This window comes from Myodes glareolus, chromosome 24 (assembly GCF_982192425.1).
Source record: "Myodes glareolus chromosome 24, mMyoGla1.1, whole genome shotgun sequence".
Taxonomy (NCBI): Eukaryota; Metazoa; Chordata; class Mammalia; order Rodentia; family Cricetidae; genus Myodes; species Myodes glareolus.
This window is the reverse complement of record NC_142049.1, coordinates 36,356,631-36,374,757: the sequence shown is the minus strand read 5'-3', so window position 1 is coordinate 36,374,757 and position 18,127 is coordinate 36,356,631. Positions and strand designations below refer to the sequence as shown.

Here is an 18,127-nt window from a genome sequence, read left to right as displayed (position 1 = left end):
AAGATCCTCTCCGATGAACTGGCCATAAATATACAATGGGATGAGGGCAAGAAGAGATGGCAGGACTCGTGCCCACCCTGACTGCAAAATTTGGAGACCTTTTGAATTCCTGTGCCTTTCCCAATGTAGGCAGCAATGCCTGATGCTTTCCCATATTGAGAGAGTCATTCCTTTTCTCTTTGTTGTCTCTGAATAGATCATACTCCTGCATGGTGCATCAATTCTACATGTCAATGGTCATATCACACTCCAGGCACCATAGCCAGTTGCTTTTCAGATCTGGATATTCTCAGCAATCCTCTCTTTCTGTCATAATTTCTCATTCAAAACTGAGAGAACCTTCTGATAAAGTCCAGTTCAAATCTGCCTTTTTACCAGCCTCCTCTGTAAAGGTTGGGACCTTCACGTTGTTTACATTGTTTGGATCTATTTGCATGCTGAGAGATTCACAAAGAGTATGGTTGTCACATAGACACAATTCCAACGTTCATCAAGTGTTTCACTTCCAGCCAGGCCTCCAAACCAATCAGCTGGGGAAATAAATGGGAAGCTTGCCCACGAGGAGCTTAAAGAATGCAGCAGAAACCTGAAGTTTTCACATGGAACAGGGGGGAAAGGCACATACTTCACTCAGCAACCAATTCCCATCTAGCAGAAAATGATTCAGAGGTAGGTTTCATATAACCCCCCCCCCACACACACACACACACACACACGATGAAAGAAAATCCCTAGGTTTCAGAAAAGATCAAGGGATTGTCTACGATCACCAACACTGTACATGGGAAGGGAATTCGAATGGAGAACACCTCCTTCTCTTGAAATGACATACGTCATTCGGAAACAGAACTTAGGAAAGGAATGGATGATTGCCATCCACCAGTTTAGTTAATGTTATCATTTCCTATCCTTCAGAGAAATAAGTCTTGCAAACATTACATTTTCAAAGCTGCTCCCTTTCTTGGGATTAAGTGGAGTGCCTAAAGTCCAGACATTGTCTACTTTTGGATGGATGTCTCTGTTTCATCCCTCATTCCATAACGCCATCGCGGTGCTAGGGTGAAAACCTTTTTCAAAGGAGGAACCAGAGGATGATATGCATCAAGGGAAATGTTTGCTCGGCCATGTCTTCTTAAAGATATGAAAGCAGCCTCATAGGTACTGTTAGACCTCATGCTTCGTGAAGCAGATACCGTGTGCTAGGAGAAGTGGAAGAGAAGATGTCAGGACAAATGAGTGGGAGCCATATGTGCCATGTCCTCCCCATGCTACTGTCCATCTGCCACGAGTATATCAAAGGGAAAACAATTGTTTCCACTTAGGTTATGGTCTAAAGGACAGAGACTGGCAGCATTAGTAGAAGCAAACAGGAGTGAAAGGGTCATGATAAGACAAGCAAAACTACAGGAAGGAATAAACAGGTAAATGTTGGTTGGAAAGGTTGAGTTTGCTAGGTACTCCGCATAAGGCGAAGCAGACAGTGTTGTGCGGAGAACTTAGCATCCATGATAACTCTTATTTCTCTACTGTTACAGGACAGAAAGCCAGAGATCGTCCTATTCTTTGTGCAGAAAAGGTAAGCACTGAGTCTCTGTCTTTGGACTCACTGATTTTTGCTAACACTGGGCATTTCTAAAAGTCAGCATCTTTGACTTCGTGACTGCTCAAACTCTAATTTCTAAGATGATACTCTCCTGACCATTATGTCTTTGGTCCTGCCCATATCCTCAAGTCTATCACTCTGCAGTCCTTTGACATATTAGGTCTCTTTGGGGAATGCCCCTCTCCAGCTGGTGAAAAGGTAAAGAAACATTACCATCGACTGCATACGTATCAATTGACTGACCTCTTTTGTGTGAAGGGTATTCAAAACTGTCTGTTCAAACCACCGTCAGTTTCAATCCTTTGGAAGGACGGTACATGTAAGATGCTCACTTTTCAAGCACCTCATGATCCAAGGGTTTTTCACCTGACCTCCATTCACCCAACACTTCTTTCCACCCCTTTGGGGCAGTCCTCTTCCTGAGAATAGCAACAGGGTCCACCCTTGAATGTAGCTTCTTAGCGCACCGAGAAGCGAGAGAAGTGTTGTGCTATTCTGACTTTAATTGGTGTGAATCAGAAATGTCTCCCTGTGAGGTTCACAACTCTTTTGTCAGATCTCCAGGTTCCTGGTGCATCTGAGCATGTCTGATTTCATGGAGAGCCTCTGCAAATAGCAGGTTGATCATATATGTTTGGCAGAAAGCATTTGATCTAAAATCTGAAAATTAAGAATGTGTGGAACCAATCTGGACTCCTATATAATAGTAACCTAATATGAAATTTGAAGGGGAACCTTTGCAGATTTTCCTGAAAATAAAAGTGCATGGTGTCCCAAGAGCCACAGAAACACAGAACACTCCATAACAAACATGAAATTGAATTTTAATTCATTGGTGATAGCTGCCTCTTTTTGTTGGTTCTGCTGCGTTTCCTCTCATGATAACAGTACGGTAAAGCCATGAAGTTGAGGTTGTTAGGATAAGAATTTCATGATGAAAGCAACCTGGAAACTTGTGGGAATAACTGCAATGTCCATAAAGGTAAACTGAGGAAAGAATTGTGTGGTAGACAGGGAGGAGGATAAGGCATAAGACAATGATGATGGTGTTCATATGATTGATGATGATGATGGATGAGGATGATGAGGATGATCATGATGATGATGATGATGGTGATGATAAGGAAGACACACTGAAGTTGCAGGAATATAAAACTATCAAAACCTTCCACCTTGACTAGATAATCAAGAAATCCAGTACCAGTTTTGCCCTTTGAAACATATGAAGTACACTCCTATATTTTTGGTGCATTTTATTTTATACTTTTCTTCTTTTTGTCCATGAAGCTAGTTGTCAAGATCAAATTCGACTCCTCAAAATTCTTGATGTGTTTATCTTTCTTTTTTGGTTCGTGTGGCACAGTAGAGTGTTGATATGTGTTGATGACAAATGGGCTCTAAAGTATAGGAGAAAATGTCTTTGTGATCTCATTGATGCTTGACCTCAGTTGAGATCCTGAGAAAGAAGCCTGCTGCACAATGCTGATCTTCCTCTTCAAAGCCAAAGAGTCTATCTCTCACTGCTTTCCAGTGTCACTGGGAATGCTCATGTGTCAAAAGCTGCCTTCTCTGGATCGATGATGACAACAGGTTTCTGAGGACGTTGATTGACTCACACATAACCCCTCTGAGGTCCAGAGAAGTGGCCATCTTGACCACCATGATGCTTCCAGAACATGGCTAGCACTCTTGCATTTTAATGGAAGACAGTTAGAGTGCAGACGGGCTTTGATCTCCTAAATTTTGAGAGATGAGCAGTTTGCTGTCTGCGACATCTGTCCAGCTCTTTGCGGCCATATTCTGCCTCTGAGAAGCACCGTACTAGACCCTAGAGGGTACATTGAGTTGAAGGTATGGGCTGTTACATGCCTGAAAGAAAGACTCAAAAGAGTTGGAAGCGGTGAATTCATTACAGAGAATCTCAATGATTCTCTCTGATGAATTGGCCATAAATATAAAATGGGATGAGGGCAAGAAGAGATGGCAGGACTCGTGCCCACCCTGACTGCAAAATTTGGAGACCTTTTGAATTCCTGTGCCTTTCCCAATGTAGGCAGCAATGCCTGATGCTTTCCCATATTGAGAGAGTCATTCCTTTTCTCTTTGTTGTCTCTGAATAGATCATAATCCTGCATGGTGCATCAATTCTTCATGTCAATGGTCATATCACACTCCAGGCACCATAGCCAGTTGCTTTTCAGATCTGGATATTCTCAGCGATCCTCTCTTTCTGTCATAATTTCTCATTCAAAACTGAGAGAACCTTCTGATAAAGTCCAGTTCAAATCTGCCTTTTTACCAGCCTCCTCTGTAAAGGTTGGGACCTTCACGTTGTTTACATTGTCTGGATCTATTTGCATGCTGAGAGATTCACAAAGAGTATGGTTGTCACATAGACACAATTCCAACGTCCATCAAGTGTTTCAGTTCCAGCCAGGCCTCCAAACCAATTAGCTGGGGAAAGAAATGGGAAGCATGCCCACGAGGAGCATAAAGAATGCAGCAGACACCTGAAGTTTTTACATGGAATGGGGGGGGAAGGCAAATACTTCACTCAGCACCCAATTCCCATCTAGCAGAAAATGATTCAGAGGTAGGCTTCATATAACACACACACACACACACACACACACACACACACACACACGATGAAAGAAAATCCCTAGGTTTCAGAAAAGATCAAGGGATTGTCTACGATCACCAACACTGTACATGGGAAGGGAATTCGAATGGAGAACACCTCCTTCTCTTGAAATGACATACATCATTCGGAAACAGAAATTAGGAAAGGAATGGTTAATTGCCATCCACCAGTTTAGTTAATGTTGTCATTTCCTATCCTTCAGAGAAATAAGTCTTGCAAACATTACATTTTCAAAGCTGCTCCCTTTCTTGGGATTAAGTGGAGTGCCTAAAGTCCAGACATTGTCTACTTTTGGATGGATGTCTCTGTTTCATCCCTCATTCCACAACGCCATCGCGGTGCTAGGGTGAAAACCTTTTTCACAGGAGGAACCAGAGGATGATACGCATCAAGGGAAATGTTTGCTCGGCCATGTCTTCTTAAAGATATGAAAGCAGCCTCATAGGTACTGTTAGACCTCATGCTTCGTGAAGCAGATACCGTGTGCTAGGAGAAGTGGAAGAGAAGATGTCAGGACAAATGAGTGGGAGCCATATGTGCCATGTCCTCCCCATGCTACTGTCCATCTGCCACGAGTATATCAAAGGGAAAACAATTGTTTCCACTTAGGTTATGGTCTAAAGGACAGAGACTGGCAGCATTAGTAGAAGCAAACAGGAGTGAAAGGGTCATGATAAGACAAGCAAAACTACAGGAAGGAATAAACAGGTAAATGTTGGTTGGAAAGGTTGAGTTTGCTAGGTACTCCGCATAAGGCGAAGCAGACAGTGTTGTGCGGAGAACTTAGCATCCCTGATAACTCTTATTTCTCTACTGTTACAGGACAGAAAGCCAGAGATCGTCCTATTCTTTGTGCAGAAAAGGTAAGCACTGAGTCTCTGTCTTTGGACTCACTGATTTTTGCTAACACTGGGCATTTTTAAAAGTCAGCATCTTTGACTTCGTGACTGCTCAAACTCTAATTTCTAAGATGATACTCTCCTGACCATTATGTCTTTGGTCCTGCCCATATCCTCAAGTCTATCACTCTGAAGTCCTTTGACATATTAGGTCTCTTTGGGGAATGCCCCTCTCCAGCTGGTGAAAAGGTAAAGAAACATTACCATCGACTGCATACGTATCAATTGACTGACCTCTTTTGTGTGAAGGGTATTCAAAACTGTCTGTTCAAACCACCGTCAGTTTCAATCCTTTGGAAGGACGGTACATGTAAGATGCTCACTTTTCAAGCACCTCATGATCCAAGGGTTTTTCACCTGACCTCCATTCACCCAACACTTCTTTCCAGCCCTTTGGGGCAGTCCTCTTCCTGAGAATTGCAACAGGGTCCACCTTTGAATGTAGCTTCTTAGCGCACCGAGAAGCGAGAGAAGTGTTGTGCTTTTCTGACTTTAATTGGTGTGAATCAGAAATGTCTCCCTGTGAGGTTCACAACTCTTTTGTCAGATCTCCAGGTTCCTGGTGCATCTGAGCATGTCTGATTTCATGGAGAGCCTCTGCAAATAGCAGGTTGATCATATATGTTTGGCAGAAAGCATTTGATCTAAAATCTGAAAAATAAGAATGTGTGGAACCAATCTGGACTCCTATATAATAGTAACCTAATATGAAATTTGAAGGGGAACCTTTGCAGATTTTCCTGAAAATAAAAGTGCATGGTGTCCCAAGAGCCACAGAAACACAGAACACTCCATAACAAACATGAAATTGAATTTTAATTCATTGGTGATAGCTGCCTCTTTTTGTTGGTTCTGCTGCGTTTCCTCTCATGATAACAGTACGGTAAAGCCATGAAGTTGAGGTTGTTAGGATAAGAATTTCATGATGAAAGCAACCTGGAAACTTGTGGGCATAACTGCAATGTCCATAAAGGTAAACTGAGGAAAGAATTGTGTGGTAGACAGGGAGGAGGATAAGGCATAAGACAATGATGATGGTGTTCATATGATTGATGATGATGATGGATGAGGATGATGAGGATGATCATGATGATGATCATGATCATGATGATGATGATGATGGTGATGATAAGGAAGACACACTGAAGTTGCAGGAATATCAAACTATCAAAACCTTCCACCTTGACTAGATAATCAAGAAATCCAGTACCAGTTTTGCCCTTTGAAACATATGAAGTACACTCCTATATTTTTGGTGCATTTTATTTTATACTTTTCTTCTTTTTGTCCATGAAGCTAGTTGTCAAGATCAAATTCGACTCCTCAAAATTCTTGATGTGTTTATCTTTCTTTTTTGGTTCGTGTGGCACAGTAGAGTGTTGATATGTGTTGATGACAAATGGGCTCTAAAGTATAGGAGAAAATGTCTTTGTGATCTCATTGATGCTTGACCTCAGTTGAGATCCTGAGAAAGAAGCCTGCTGCACAATGCTGATCTTCCTCTTCAAAGCCAAAGAGTCTATCTCTCACTGCTTTCCAGTGTCACTGGGAATGCTCATGTGTCAAAAGCTGCCTTCTCTGGATCGATGATGACAACAGGTTTCTGAGGACGTTGATTGACTCACACATAACCCCTCTGAGGTCCAGAGAAGTGGCCATCTTGACCACCATGATGCTTCCAGAACATGGCTAGCACTCTTGCATTTTAATGGAAGACAGTTAGAGTGCAGACGGGCTTTGATCTCCTAAATTTTGAGAGATGAGCAGTTTGCTGTCTGCGACATCTGTCCAGCTCTTTGCGGCCATATTCTGCCTCTGAGAAGCACTGTACTAGACCCTAGAGGGTACATTGAGTTGAAGGTATGGGCTGTTACATGTCTGAAAGAAAGACTCAAAAGAGTTGGAAGCGGTGAATTCATTACAGAGAATCTCAATGATCCTCTCTGATGAATTGGCCATAAATATACAATGGGATGAGGGCAAGAAGAGATGGCAGGACTCGTGCCCACCCTGCCTGCAAAATTTGGAGACCTTTTGAATTCCTGTGCCTTTCCCAATGTAGGCAGCAATGCCTGATGCTTTCCCATATTGAGAGAGTCATTCCTTTTCTCTTTGTTGTCTCTGAATAGATCATAATCCTGCATGGTGCATCAATTCTTCATGTCAATGGTCATATCACACAGCAGTCACCATAGCCAGTTGCTTTTCAGATCTGGATATTCTCAGCGATCCTCTCTTTCTGTCATAATTTCTCATTCAAAACTGAGAGAACCTTCTGATAAAGTCCAGTTCAAATCTGCCTTTTTACCAGCCTCCTCTGTAAAGGTTGGGACCTTCACGTTGTTTACATTGTCTGGATCTATTTGCATGCTGAGAGATTCACAAAGAGTATGGTTGTCACATAGACACAATTCCAACGTCCATCAAGTGTTTCAGTTCCAGCCAGGCCTCCAAACCAATTAGCTGGGGAAAGAAATGGGAAGCATGCCCACGAGGAGCATAAAGAATGCAGCAGACACCTGAAGTTTTTACATGGAATGGGGGGGGAAGGCAAATACTTCACTCAGCACCCAATTCCCATCTAGCAGAAAATGATTCAGAGGTAGGCTTCATATAACACACACACACACACACACACACACACACACACACACACACACACGATGAAAGAAAATCCCTAGGTTTCAGAAAAGATCAAGGGATTGTCTACGATCACCAACACTGTACATGGGAAGGGAATTCGAATGGAGAACACCTCCTTCTCTTGAAATGACATACATCATTCGGAAACAGAAATTAGGAAAGGAATGGTTAATTGCCATCCACCAGTTTAGTTAATGTTGTCATTTCCTATCCTTCAGAGAAATAAGTCTTGCAAACATTACATTTTCAAAGCTGCTCCCTTTCTTGGGATTAAGTGGAGTGCCTAAAGTCCAGACATTGTCTACTTTTGGATGGATGTCTCTGTTTCATCCCTCATTCCACAACGCCATCGCGGTGCTAGGGTGAAAACCTTTTTCACAGGAGGAACCAGAGGATGATACGCATCAAGGGAAATGTTTGCTCGGCCATGTCTTCTTAAAGATATGAAAGCAGCCTCATAGGTACTGTTAGACCTCATGCTTCGTGAAGCAGATACCGTGTGCTAGGAGAAGTGGAAGAGAAGATGTCAGGACAAATGAGTGGGAGCCATATGTGCCATGTCCTCCCCATGCTACTGTCCATCTGCCACGAGTATATCAAAGGGAAAACAATTGTTTCCACTTAGGTTATGGTCTAAAGGACAGAGACTGGCAGCATTAGTAGAAGCAAACAGGAGTGAAAGGGTCATGATAAGACAAGCAAAACTACAGGAAGGAATAAACAGGTAAATGTTGGTTGGAAAGGTTGAGTTTGCTAGGTACTCCGCATAAGGCGAAGCAGACAGTGTTGTGCGGAGAACTTAGCATCCCTGATAACTCTTATTTCTCTACTGTTACAGGACAGAAAGCCAGAGATCGTCCTATTCTTTGTGCAGAAAAGGTAAGCACTGAGTCTCTGTCTTTGGACTCACTGATTTTTGCTAACACTGGGCATTTCTAAAAGTCAGCATCTTTGACTTCGTGACTGCTCAAACTCTAATTTCTAAGATGATACTCTCCTGACCATTATGTCTTTGGTCCTGCCCATATCCTCAAGTCTATCACTCTGCAGTCCTTTGACATATTAGGTCTCTTTGGGGAATGCCCCTCTCCAGCTGGTGAAAAGGTAAAGAAACATTACCATCGACTGCATACGTATCAATTGACTGACCTCTTTTGTGTGAAGGGTATTCAAAACTGTCTGTTCAAACCACCGTCAGTTTCAATCCTTTGGAAGGACGGTACATGTAAGATGCTCACTTTTCAAGCACCTCATGATCCAAGGGTTTTTCACCTGACCTCCATTCACCCAACACTTCTTTCCAGCCCTTTGGGGCAGTCCTCTTCCTGAGAATTGCAACAGGGTCCACCTTTGAATGTAGCTTCTTAGCGCACCGAGAAGCGAGAGAAGTGTTGTGCTTTTCTGACTTTAATTGGTGTGAATCAGAAATGTCTCCCTGTGAGGTTCACAACTCTTTTGTCAGATCTCCAGGTTCCTGGTGCATCTGAGCATGTCTGATTTCATGGAGAGCCTCTGCAAATAGCAGGTTGATCATATATGTTTGGCAGAAAGCATTTGATCTAAAATCTGAAAAATAAGAATGTGTGGAACCAATCTGGACTCCTATATAATAGTAACCTAATATGAAATTTGAAGGGGAACCTTTGCAGATTTTCCTGAAAATAAAAGTGCATGGTGTCCCAAGAGCCACAGAAACACAGAACACTCCATAACAAACATGAAATTGAATTTTAATTCATTGGTGATAGCTGCCTCTTTTTGTTGGTTCTGCTGCGTTTCCTCTCATGATAACAGTACGGTAAAGCCATGAAGTTGAGGTTGTTAGGATAAGAATTTCATGATGAAAGCAACCTGGAAACTTGTGGGCATAACTGCAATGTCCATAAAGGTAAACTGAGGAAAGAATTGTGTGGTAGACAGGGAGGAGGATAAGGCATAAGACAATGATGATGGTGTTCATATGATTGATGATGATGATGGATGAGGATGATGAGGATGATCATGATGATGATCATGATCATGATGATGATGATGATGGTGATGATAAGGAAGACACACTGAAGTTGCAGGAATATCAAACTATCAAAACCTTCCACCTTGACTAGATAATCAAGAAATCCAGTACCAGTTTTGCCCTTTGAAACATATGAAGTACACTCCTATATTTTTGGTGCATTTTATTTTATACTTTTCTTCTTTTTGTCCATGAAGCTAGTTGTCAAGATCAAATTCGACTCCTCAAAATTCTTGATGTGTTTATCTTTCTTTTTTGGTTCGTGTGGCACAGTAGAGTGTTGATATGTGTTGATGACAAATGGGCTCTAAAGTATAGGAGAAAATGTCTTTGTGATCTCATTGATGCTTGACCTCAGTTGAGATCCTGAGAAAGAAGCCTGCTGCACAATGCTGATCTTCCTCTTCAAAGCCAAAGAGTCTATCTCTCACTGCTTTCCAGTGTCACTGGGAATGCTCATGTGTCAAAAGCTGCCTTCTCTGGATCGATGATGACAACAGGTTTCTGAGGACGTTGATTGACTCACACATAACCCCTCTGAGGTCCAGAGAAGTGGCCATCTTGACCACCATGATGCTTCCAGAACATGGCTAGCACTCTTGCATTTTAATGGAAGACAGTTAGAGTGCAGACGGGCTTTGATCTCCTAAATTTTGAGAGATGAGCAGTTTGCTGTCTGCGACATCTGTCCAGCTCTTTGCGGCCATATTCTGCCTCTGAGAAGCACTGTACTAGACCCTAGAGGGTACATTGAGTTGAAGGTATGGGCTGTTACATGTCTGAAAGAAAGACTCAAAAGAGTTGGAAGCGGTGAATTCATTACAGAGAATCTCAATGATCCTCTCTGATGAATTGGCCATAAATATACAATGGGATGAGGGCAAGAAGAGATGGCAGGACTCGTGCCCACCCTGCCTGCAAAATTTGGAGACCTTTTGAATTCCTGTGCCTTTCCCAATGTAGGCAGCAATGCCTGATGCTTTCCCATATTGAGAGAGTCATTCCTTTTCTCTTTGTTGTCTCTGAATAGATCATAATCCTGCATGGTGCATCAATTCTTCATGTCAATGGTCATATCACACAGCAGTCACCATAGCCAGTTGCTTTTCAGATCTGGATATTCTCAGCGATCCTCTCTTTCTGTCATAATTTCTCATTCAAAACTGAGAGAACCTTCTGATAAAGTCCAGTTCAAATCTGCCTTTTTACCAGCCTCCTCTGTAAAGGTTGGGACCTTCACGTTGTTTACATTGTTTGGATCTATTTGCATGCTGAGAGATTCACAAAGAGTATGGTTGTCACATAGACACAATTCCAACGTCCATCAAGTGTTTCAGTTCCAGCCAGGCCTCCAAACCAATCAGCTGGGGAAAGAAATGGGAAGCATGCCCACGAGGAGCGTAAAGAATGCAGCAGACACCTGAAGTTTTTACATGGAACAGGGGGGGAAGGCAAATACTTCACTCAGCACCCAATTCCCATCTAGCAGAAAATGATTCAGAGGTAGGCTTCATATAACACACACACACACACACACACACACACACACACACACGATGAAAGAAAATCCCTAGGTTTCAGAAAAGATCAAGGGATTGTCTACGATCACCAACACTGTACATGGGAAGGGAATTCGAATGGAGAACACCTCCTTCTCTTGAAATGACATACATCATTCGGAAACAGAACTTAGGAAAGGAATGGATGATTGCCATCCACCAGTTTAGTTAATGTTGTCATTTCCTATCCTTCAGAGAAATAAGTCTTGCAAACATTACATTTTCAAAGCTGCTCCCTTTCTTGGGATTAAGTGGAGTGCCTAAAGTCCAGACATTGTCTACTTTTGGATGGATGTCTCTGTTTCATCCCTCATTCCATAACGCCATCGCGGTGCTAGGGTGAAAACCTTTTTCACAGGAGGAACCAGAGGATGATACGCATCAAGGGAAATGTTTGCTCGGCCATGTCTTCTTAAAGATATGAAAGCAGCCTCATAGGTACTGTTAGACCTCATGCTTCGTGAAGCAGATACCGTGTGCTAGGAGAAGTGGAAGAGAAGATGTCAGGACAAATGAGTGGGAGCCATATGTGCCATGTCCTCCCCATGCTTCTGTCCATCTGCCACGAGTATATCAAAGGGAAAACAATTGTTCCACTTAGGTTATGGTCTAAAGGACAGAGACTGGCAGCATTAGTAGAAGCAAACAGGAATGAAAGGGTCATGATAAGACAAGCAAAACTACAGGAAGGAATAAACAGGTAAATGTTGGTTGGAAAGGTTGAGTTTGCTAGGTACTCCGCATAAGGCGAAGCAGACAGTGTTGTGCGGAGAACTTAGCATCCATGATAACTCTTATTTCTCTACTGTTACAGGACAGAAAGCCAGAGATCGTCCTATTCTTTGTGCAGAAAAGGTAAGCACTGAGTCTCTGTCTTTGGACTCACTGATTTTTGCTAACACTGGGCATTTCTAAAAGTCAGCATCTTTGACTTCGTGACTGCTCAAACTCTAATTTCTAAGATGATACTCTCCTGACCATTATGTCTTTGGTCCTGCCCATATCCTCAAGTCTATCACTCTGCAGTCCTTTGACATATTAGGTCTCTTTGGGGAATGCCCCTCTCCAGCTGGTGAAAAGGTAAAGAAACATTACCATCGACTGCATACGTATCAATTGACTGACCTCTTTTGTGTGAAGGGTATTCAAAACTGTCTGTTCAAACCACCGTCAGTTTCAAACCTTTGGAAGGACGGTACATGTAAGATGCTCACTTTTCAAGCACCTCATGATCCAAGGGTTTTTCACCTGACCTCCATTCACCCAACACTTCTTTCCACCCCTTTGGGGCAGTCCTCTTCCTGAGAATTGCAACAGGGTCCACCCTTGAATGTAGCTTCTTAGCGCACCGAGAAGCGAGAGAAGTGTTGTGCTATTCTGACTTTAATTGGTGTGAATCAGAAATGTCTCCCTGTGAGGTTCACAACTCTTTTGTCAGATCTCCAGGTTCCTGGTGCATCTGAGCATGTCTGATTTCATGGAAAGCCTCTGCAAATAGCAGGTTGATCATATATGTTTGGCAGAAAGCATTTGATCTAAAATCTGAAAATTAAGAATGTGTGGAACCAATCTGGACTCCTATATAATAGTAACCTAATATGAAATTTGAAGGGGAACCTTTGCAGATTTTCCTGAAAATAAAAGTGCATGGTGTCCCAAGAGCCACAGAAACACAGAACACTCCATAACAAACATGAAATTGAATTTTAATTCATTGGTGATAGCTTCCTCTTTTTGTTGGTTCTACTGCGTTTCCTCTCATGATAACAGTATGGTAAAGCCATGAAGTTGAGGTTGTTAGGATAAGAATTTCATGATGAAAGCAACCTGGAAACTTGTGGGAATAACTGCAATGTCCATAAAGGTAAACTGAGGAAAGAATTGTGTGGTAGACAGGGAGGAGGATAAGGCATAAGACAATGATGATGGTGTTCATATGATCGATGATGATGATGGATGAGGATGAGGATGATGAGGATGATCATGATGATGATCATGATCATGATGATGATGATGATGGTGATGATAAGGAAGACACACTGAAGTTGCAGGAATATCAAACTATCAAAACCTTCCACCTTGACTAGATAATCAAGAAATCCAGTACCAGTTTTGCCCTTTGAAACATATGAAGTACACTCCTATATTTTTGGTGCATTTTATTTTATACTTTTCTTCTTTTTGTCCATGAAGCTAGTTGTCAAGATCAAATTCGACTCTTCAAAATTCTTGATGTGTTTATCTTTCTTTTTTGGTTCGTGTGGCACAGTAGAGTGTTGATATGTGTTGATGACAAATGGGCTCTAAAGTATAGGAGAAAATGTTTTTGTGATCTCATTGATGCTTGACCTCAGTTGAGATCCTGAGAAAGAAGCCTGCTGCACAATGCTGATCTTCCTCTTCAAAGCCAAAGAGTCTATCTCTCACTGCTTTCCAGTGTCACTGGGAATGCTCATGTGTCAAAAGCTGCCTTCTCTGGATCGATGATGACAACAGGTTTCTGAGGACGTTGATTGACTCACACATAACCCCTCTGAGGTCCAGAGAAGTGGCCATCTTGACCACCATGATGCTTCCAGAACATGGCTAGCACTCTTGCATTTTAAGGGAAGACAGTTAGAGTGCAGATGGGCTTTGATCTCCTAAATTTTGAGAGATGAGCAGTTTGCTGTCTGCGACATCTGTCCAGCTCTTTGCGGCCATATTCTGCCTCTGAGAATCACTGTACTAGACCCTAGAGGGTACATTGAGTTGAAGGTATGGGCTGTTACATGCCTGAAAGAAAGACTCAAAAGAGTTGGAAGCGGTGAATTCATTACAGAGAATCTCAATGATCCTCTCTGATGAATTGGCCATAAATATACAATGGGATGAGGGCAAGAAGAGATGGCAGGACTCGTGCCCACCCTGCCTGCAAAATTTGGAGACCTTTTGAATTCCTGTGCCTTTCCCAATGTAGGCAGCAATGCCTGATGCTTTCCCATATTGAGAGAGTCATTCCTTTTCTCTTTGTTGTCTCTGAATAGATCATAATCCTGCATGGTGCATCAATTCTTCATGTCAATGGTCGTATCACACAGCAGTCACCATAGCCAGTTGCTTTTCAGATCTGGATATTCTCAGCGATCCTCTATTTCTGTCATAATTTCTCATTCAAAACTGAGAGAACCTTCTGATAAAGTCCAGTTCAAATCTGCCTTTTTACCAGCCTCCTCTGTAAAGGTTGGGACCTTCACGTTGTTTACATTGTTTGGATCCATTTGCATGGTGAGAGATTCACAAAGAGTATGGTTGTCACATAGACACAATTCCAACGTCCATCAAGTGTTTCACTTCCAGCCAGGCCTCCAAACCAATCAGCTGGGGAAAGAAATGGGAAGCATGCCCACGAGGAGCGTAAAGAATGCAGCAGACACCTGAAGTCTTTACATGGAACGGGGGGGGAGGCAAATACTTCACTCAGCACCCAATTCCCATCTAGCAGAAAATGATTCAGAGGTAGGCTGAATCACACACACACACATACACACACACACACACACACACACACACGATGAAAGAAAATCCCTAGGTTTCAGAAAAGATCAAGGGATTGTCTACGATCACCAACACTGTACATGGGAAGGGAATTCGAATGGAGAACACCTCCTTCCCTTGAAATGACATACATCATTCGGAAACAGAACTTCGGAAAGGAATGGTTAATTGCCATCCACCAGTTTAGTTAATGTTGTCATTTCCTATCCTTCAGAGAAATAAGTCTTGCAAACATTACATTTTCAAAGCTGCTCCCTTTCTTGGGATTAAGTGGAGTGCCTAAAGTCCAGACATTGTCTACTTTTGGATGGATGTCTCTGTTTCATCCCTCATTCCATAACGCCATCGCGGTGCTAGGGTGAAAACCTTTTTCACAGGAGGAACCAGAGGATGATACGCATCAAGGGAAATGTTTGCTCGGCCATGTCTTCTTAAAGATATGAAAGCAGCCTCATAGGTACTGTTAGACCTCATGCTTCGTGAAGCAGATACCGTGTGCTAGGAGAAGTGGAAGAGAAGATGTCAGGACAAATGAGTGGGAGCCATATGTGCCATGTCCTCCCCATGCTACTGTCCATCTGCCACGAGTATATCAAAGGGAAAACAATTGTTTCCACTTAGGTTATTGTCTAAAGGACAGAGACTGGCAGCATTAGTAGAAGCAAACAGGAATGAAAGGGTCATGATAAGACAAGCAAAACTACAGGAAGGAATAAACAGGTAAATGTTGGTTGGAAAGGTTGAGTTTGCTAGGTACTCCACATAAGGCGAAGCAGACAGTGTTGTGCGGAGAACTTAGCATCCCTGATAACTCTTATTTCTCTACTGTTACAGGACAGAAAGCCAGAGATCGTCCTATTCTTTGTGCAGAAAAGGTAAGCACTGAGTCTCTGTCTTTGGACTCACTGATTTTTGCTAACACTGGGCATTTCTAAAAGTCAGCATCTTTGACTTCGTGACTGCTCAAACTCTAATTTCTAAGATGATACTCTCCTGACCATTATGTCTTTGGTCCTGCCCATATCCTCAAGTCTATCACTCTGCAGTCCTTTGACATATTAGGTCTCTTTGGGGAATGCCCCTCTCCAGCTGGTGAAAAGGTAAAGAAACATTACCATCGACTGCATACGTATCAATTGACTGACCTCTTTTGTGTGAAGGGTATTCAAAACTGTCTGTTCAAACCACCGTCAGTTTCAATCCTTTGGGAGGATGGTACATGTAAGATGCTCACTTTTCAAGCACCTCATGATCCAAGGGTTTTTCACCTGACCTCCATTCACCCAACACTTCTTTCCACCCCTTTGGGGCAGTCCTCTTCCTGAGAATTGCAACAGGGTCCACCCTTGAATGTAGCTTCTTAGCGCACCGAGAAGCGAGAGAAGTGTTGTGCTATTCTGACTTTAATTGGTGTGAATCAGAAATGTCTCCCTGTGAGGTTCACATCTCTTTTGTCAGATCTCCAGGTTCCTGGTGCATCTGAGCATGTCTGATTTCATGGAGAGCCTCTGCAAATAGCAGGTTGATCATATATGTTTGGCAGAAAGCATTTGATCTAAAATCTGAAAAATAAGAATGTGTGGAACCAATCTGGACTCCTATATAATAGTAACCTAATATGAAATTTGAAGGGGAACCTTTGCAGATTTTCCTGAAAATAAAAGTGCATGGTGTCCCAAGAGCCACAGAAACACAGAACACTCCATAACAAACATGAAATTGAATTTTAATTCATTGGTGATAGCTGCCTCTTTTTGTTGGTTCTGCTGCGTTTCCTCTCATGATAACAGTACGGTAAAGCCATGAAGTTGAGGTTGTTAGGATAAGAATTTCATGATGAAAGCCACCTGGAAACTTGTGGGAATAACTGCAATGTCCATAAAGGTAAACTGAGGAAAGAATTGTGTGGTAGACAGGGAGGAGGATAAGGCATAAGACAATGATGATGGTGTTCATATGATTGATGATGATGATGGATGAGGATGATGAGGATGATCATGATGATGATCATGATCATGATGATGATGATGATGGTGATGATAAGGAAGACACACTGAAGTTGCAGGAATATAAAACTATCAAAACCTTCCACCTTGACTAGATAATCAAGAAATCCAGTACCAGTTTTGCCCTTTGAAACATATGAAGTACACTCCTATATTTTTGGTGCATTTTATTTTATACTTTTCTTCTTTTTGTCCATGAAGCTAGTTGTCAAGATCAAATTCGACTCCTCAAAATTCTTGATGTGTTTATCTTTCTTTTTTGGTTCGTGTGGCACAGTAGAGTGTTGATATGTGTTGATGACAAATGGGCTCTAAAGTATAGGAGAAAATGTCTTTGTGATCTCATTGATGCTTGACCTCAGTTGAGATCCTGAGAAAGAAGCCTGCTGCACAATGCTGATCTTCCTCTTCAAAGCCAAAGAGTCTATCTCTCACTGCTTTCCAGTGTCACTGGGAATGCTCATGTGTCAAAAGCTGCCTTCTCTGGATCGATGATGACAACAGGTTTCTGAGGACGTTGATTGACTCACACATAACCCCTCTGAGGTCCAGAGAAGTGGCCATCTTGACCACCATGATGCTTCCAGAACATGGCTAGCACTCTTGCATTTTAAGGGAAGACAGTTAGAGTGCAGACGGGCTTTGATCTCCTAAATTTTGAGAGATGAGCAGTTTGCTGTCTGCGACATCTGTCCAGCTCTTTGCGGCCATATTCTGCCTCTGAGAAGCACTGTACTAGACCCTAGAGGGTACATTGAGTTGAAGGTATGGGCTGTTACATGCCTGAAAGAAAGACTCAAAAGAGTTGGAAGCGGTGAATTCATTACAGAGAATCTCAATGATCCTCTCTGATGAATTGGCCATAAATATACAATGGGATGAGGGCAAGAAGAGATGGCAGGACTCGTGCCCACCCTGCCTGCAAAATTTGGAGACCTTTTGAATTCCTGTGCCTTTGCCAATGTAGGCAGCAATGCCTGATGCTTTCCCATATTGAGAGAGTCATTCCTTTTCTCTTTGTTGTCTCTGAATAGATCATAATCCTGCATGGTGCATCAATTCTTCATGTCAATGGTCATATCACACAGCAGTCACCATAGCCAGTTGCTTTTCAGATCTGGATATTCTCAGCGATCCTCTCTTTCTGTCATAATTTCTCATTCAAAACTGAGAGAACCTTCTGATAAAGTCCAGTTCAAATCTGCCTTTTTACCAGCCTCCT

At 42.4% G+C, this 18,127-nt stretch overlaps 5 non-coding genes across 5 annotated transcripts; all 5 read left to right on the top strand.

The window, feature by feature from the left end:
* Positions 1-3,174: 3,174 nt before the first annotated feature.
* Positions 3,175-3,239, top strand: LOC148118080 (small nucleolar RNA SNORD109A). Its single transcript, XR_015736578.1, has one exon. It is a non-coding gene; the product is annotated as a small nucleolar RNA SNORD109A (small nucleolar RNA).
* A 3,487-nt stretch (positions 3,240-6,726) lies between these two features.
* Positions 6,727-6,791, top strand: LOC148118079 (small nucleolar RNA SNORD109A). Its single transcript, XR_015736577.1, has one exon. It is a non-coding gene; the product is annotated as a small nucleolar RNA SNORD109A (small nucleolar RNA).
* A 3,493-nt stretch (positions 6,792-10,284) lies between these two features.
* LOC148118078 (small nucleolar RNA SNORD109A) lies at positions 10,285-10,349 on the top strand. Its single transcript, XR_015736576.1, has one exon. It is a non-coding gene; the product is annotated as a small nucleolar RNA SNORD109A (small nucleolar RNA).
* Positions 10,350-13,839: 3,490 nt separating this feature from the next.
* LOC148118077 (small nucleolar RNA SNORD109A) lies at positions 13,840-13,904 on the top strand. The gene has a single exon (XR_015736575.1). It is a non-coding gene; the product is annotated as a small nucleolar RNA SNORD109A (small nucleolar RNA).
* Positions 13,905-17,390: 3,486 nt separating this feature from the next.
* LOC148118076 (small nucleolar RNA SNORD109A) lies at positions 17,391-17,455 on the top strand. Its single transcript, XR_015736574.1, has one exon. It is a non-coding gene; the product is annotated as a small nucleolar RNA SNORD109A (small nucleolar RNA).
* Positions 17,456-18,127: the final 672 nt, after the last annotated feature.